This window comes from Gorilla gorilla, chromosome 1 (assembly GCF_029281585.2).
Source record: "Gorilla gorilla gorilla isolate KB3781 chromosome 1, NHGRI_mGorGor1-v2.1_pri, whole genome shotgun sequence".
In the NCBI taxonomy this organism is placed as follows: domain Eukaryota; kingdom Metazoa; phylum Chordata; class Mammalia; order Primates; family Hominidae; genus Gorilla; species Gorilla gorilla.
This window is the reverse complement of record NC_073224.2, coordinates 189559842-189564811: the sequence shown is the minus strand read 5'-3', so window position 1 is coordinate 189564811 and position 4970 is coordinate 189559842. Positions and strand designations below refer to the sequence as shown.

The window sequence follows — 4970 nt, the reverse complement described above, 5'->3', positions numbered from 1 at the left end:
ACTAAAATCTGGTAGAGACATAAAAACAAAAAACAAAACAAAACAAAACAAAACAAAAAACCCACTTTAGGCCAATAATATCCTTGGTGAACATTGATGCAAAAATCCTCAACAAAATACTGGCAAACTGAATCCAACAGCACATCAAAAAGCTTATCTGCCACAATCAAGTAGGCTTCATCTCTGGGATGCAAGTTTGGTTCAACATATGCAAATCAATAAATGTGATTTATCACATAAATACAACTAAAGACAAAAACCACATGATTATCTCAATAGATGCAAAAAATGCTTTCAATAAAATTCAACACTCCTTCATGTTAAAAACTCTCAATAAACTAGATATTGAAGGAATATATCTCAAAATAATGAGAGCCATCTATCACAAACCCACAGCCAACATCACACTGAATGGGCAAAAGCTGGAAGCATTCCCCTTGAAAATCAGCACAAGACAAGGATGCCCTCTCTCACCACTCCTATTCAACATAGTATTGGAAGTCCTGGGCAGGGCAATTAGACAAGAGAAAGAAATAAAGGGCATCCAAATAAGAAGAGAAGAAGTCAAACTATCCCTGTTTGCAGATGACATAATCCTATATCTAGAAAACCCCACAGTCTCAGTCCAAAAGCTCCTTAAGCTGATAAACGACTTCAGCAAAGTCTCACAATACAAAATCAATGTGCAAAAATCACTAACATTCCTGTACACCAACAACAGCCAAACCGAGAGCCAAATCAGGAACACAATCCCATTCACAATTGCCACAAAAAATTATAAAATACCTAGGAATACAGCTAACCAGGGAGGTGAACAATCTTTACAATGAGAACTATAAAACACTGCTCAAAAAAATTAGAGATGACAAAAACAAATGGAAAAACATTCCATGCTCACAAATAGAAAGAACAAATATCATTAAAATGGCCATACTGCTCAAAGCAACTCATAAATTCAATGCTATTCTTATTAAACTATCATTGATATTTTTTGCAGAACTAGAAAAAAACTATTTTAAAATTCATATGGAACCAAAAAAAAAAAAAAGCCTGAAGAGCTAAGGCAATCCAACTCCACTCAAAGTATACTACAGGGCTACAGTAATCAAAACAGCACAGCACTGGTACAAAAACAGACACATAAAGTGATGGAACAGAACAGAAAGCCCAGAAATAAGGCCACACAGCTACAAGTATCTGATCTTCAACAAAGCTGACAAAAATATGCAATGGGGAAAGGATTCCCTGTTCAATGAATGGTGCTGGGATAACTGTCTGCCCATATGCAGAAGATTGAGATTGGACCCCTTCCTTATACCATATGCAAAAATTAACTCAAGATGAATTAAAGACTTAAATCAAAAACCTAAAACTACAAAATCCCTGGAAGAAAACCTAGGTAATATCATTCTGGACTTAGATTTCATGATGAAGACACCAAAAGCAATGGCAACAAAAGCAAAAATTGGCAAATGGGATCTGTTTATACTAACAAGCTTCTGGACAGCAAAGGAAACTATCAACAGAGTGAACAGACAACCTATAAAATGGGAGAAAATTTTTGCAAGCTATGCATCTGACAAAGGTCTAATATCCACAATAATGCAATCCACAATAATGCTATCCACAATAGCATCTGTCAGGAACTTAAACAAATTTACAAATAACAACAAACAACCCCATTAAAGTGGGCAAATGACATGAACACTTTTCAAAAGAAGACATACATGTGGCCAACAATCATATGAAAAAAAGCTCAACATCACTGATCATTAGAGAAATGCAAATCAAAACTACAGTGAGATACCATCTCACACCAGTCAGAATAGCTAGTATTAAAAAGTCAAAAAACAACAGATGCTGGCATGGTTGTGGAGAAAAGGGAACAAATTTACATATTGGTGGGAGTGTAAATTAGTTCATTGTGGAAGACAGTGTAGAAATTTCTCAAAGACCTAAAGACAGAAATACCATTTGACCCAGCAATCCCATTACTGGGTATATACCCAAAAGAATATAAGTCATTCTATCATAAAGACATGCATGCATGCATAGGTTCATTGCAACACTATTCACAATAGCAAATACATGGAATCAACCTAAATGCCCATCAACAGAAGACTGGGCAAAGAAAATGTGGTACATATATGCCATGGAATACTATGCAGTCATAAAAAGAGTGAAATCATGTCCTTTGCAGGAACATAGATGGAGCTGGAGGCCATTATCCTTAGCAAACTAACTCAGAAACAGAAAACCAAATACCGCATGTTCTCACTTGTAAGTAGGAGCTAAATGATGAGACCACATGGACACAAAGAGGGAAACAACAGACACTGGGGCTTACCAGAGGGTGGAGGTTGGGAGGAGGGAGAGGAGCAGAAAAAATAACTATTGGGTAGTAGTCTGAGTACCTGGGTGATGAAATAATCTGTACATCAAACCCCTGTGCCGTGAGTTTACCTATATAAAAACCTGCACACCTGTATCCCTGAACTTAAAAGTTAAATAAAAAAATAAAAATAAATTGTCCTTACTGTGCACTCAGCTTAATTTGCCTGGTATAATCTGTTTCAGTGTTATAACTACATTTGGCAGCATTTTTTATAGATGAGGAGAGATCAAAAAGAATGGATAATGTTTTTTCTAAAAAGATGCAACAAAAATTTTTTATTGTAAATTGACAATTTATAATTGTATAAATTTATGGGTTACAAAGTGATGTCATAAATTGTGGATACAAGGTATAATAATTAAATCAAGCTAGTTAACATACCCAATACTTCAAATACATTTCCTTTTTTTTTTTTTTTTTTTTTTGAGATGGAGTTTTGCTCTTGTTGCCCAGGCTGGAGTGTAATGGTAAGATCTCAGCTCACCACAACCTCTGCCTCCCGGGTTCAAGTGATTTTCCCGCTTCAGCCTCCCAAGTAGCTGGGATTACAGGCATGCGCCATCACGTCCAGCTAATTTTGTGTTTTTAGTAGAGACACGGTTCCTCCATGTTGGTCGGGCTGGTCTCGAACTCCTGACCTCTGGTGATCTCCTGCCTCGGCCTCCCAAAGTGCTGGGATTACAGGCATGAGCCACCACAGTTCAAATACATTTCTGTGATAAGAACATTAATTTTGAAATGTATAATACTCCACTATTAAGTATATGCACCACTCAAAAAAAGTATAACAGAAGTGTCCAATAGAACTCAAAAAGAGTATAAAACATATTTTTCCTGTCTGAGATTTTGCACCCTTTGACCATCATTAAATTTTTTTTTTTTTTTTTGGAGATATTCTCACTCTTTCACCCAGGCTGGAATGCAATGGCACAATCCCGGCCCACCACAACCTCTACTTCCTGGGTTCAAGTGACTCTTCTGCCTCAGCCTCCCCAGCAGCCGGGACCACAGGCACGCGAAACCACACCCGGCCAACTTTTTCTGTATTTTTAGTAGAGATGGGGTTTCACCACGTTGTCTAGGCTGGTCTCGAACTCCTGACCTCAGGTGGTCCACCCACCTCGGCCTCCCAAAGTGCTGGTACCACAGGTACAAGCCACTGTGCCTGGCCTAAATTTTTATGAGGCAAAATATCAATTTCAAAACAGCATCAAAAAGTGAGCAGGCCAGGCATGGTGGCCACGCCTGCAATCCCAGCACCCTAGGAGGCCAAGGCATATTTTTCTGTACTAAAAATACAAAAATATTTGTCTCTACTAAAAAATGCCAAAAAAAGAAAAAAAAAAGCCCACTGGGCATGGTGGTGCATGCCTGCAATCCCAGCCACTTCGGAGGCTGAGGCAGGAGAACCGCCCGCACCTGGGAGGCAGAGGCTACAGTGAGCCAAGATCACGCCACTGCACCCCAGCCTGGGCAACAAGAGCGAAACTTCATCTCAAAAAAAAAAAAAAAAAAAAAAAGAGTCAGCGTATTTAACCATCCTCATCTGATAATAGAGCAAATAGGTCAACAGAATAATAATTCATGCTATTGCATGAGTAATGAACTGGCAACAAGAGAAAGTTGGTGGAAGGAAAGGCAGAGGAAACGTGTCTTGTAAGAATTAGAATCAAGGGGCTCCATAATCATCGGACATCCATTCAATGTTGTATCTATGGTTAGAAATGTACATGATAGGAACTCCAGGAATCTTACAGATTCTTCTTTTAAGGTCCCAGTCAACTGTGGCCATAATGTAACACTTATGCTGAGTTATTTCTGTACTAAGCAGTCATCTGCATAGGTTCCTTGGTGTGCACATGGTAATAGTTCAAATCTTGGACCCTTGGTGATCCTTAGAGCCACTCTATACTTCTGCCCCAATTTCTCAATTTCAGCCATTACACAATCAGTTATACAAGGGATAAACTTGGCATACGGACAGTCCATCATTGACTGCATTAAGTCCAGTTTGGCTTTTATGGAAAAGTTGATAAAGTTGGTATCAATGAGGATGTGGTAAGGTGGGCCGAGCTGTATATTATATTGGAAAAATAAGCGGGAAGGGTGTTGCGGAACTTCCCTTTCCTTTAATGTGCTGGGATCCTTCTTTTCTTTCTTTTAGGTTTTAATCTATCCTTTTCTTTAAGCCTCTGATCTCTGAGACTAAGCATTTGCTTCATGGTTGCGTACTTCCTTGTTTTATTTTGCTTCCCCATGGTCACATCACACTTCTGTTTCTTCTGTAATCACCAACCGAATGGATAATTTTTTTAACAAAGTTTGAACAAATGTCACACGTTAAAAACACTTCTGAAAGTGTGAATACCATAAAGATTCAGAGAATGGTTATAAAAGAGACAAGTAACGATTTGGGATTAATATCTCCCATTTTTACATGTACTGCACCATGCATACCAAACAAAAATATTGTGCCTCAGAATTCACACTTTGTTTTACTGTTTTAAATTTTTAACACAAATAAAATCTCTAAGAGGGTACATAAAGTAACAGATTTAAATAACTCAGGTTCTGA

General features: G+C 38.1%; 1 pseudogene; it reads right to left on the bottom strand.

Annotated features, from left to right (window-relative positions):
* Positions 1-4034: 4034 nt before the first annotated feature.
* Positions 4035-4653, bottom strand: LOC101154490 (rRNA-processing protein FCF1 homolog; annotated as a pseudogene).
* Positions 4654-4970: the final 317 nt, after the last annotated feature.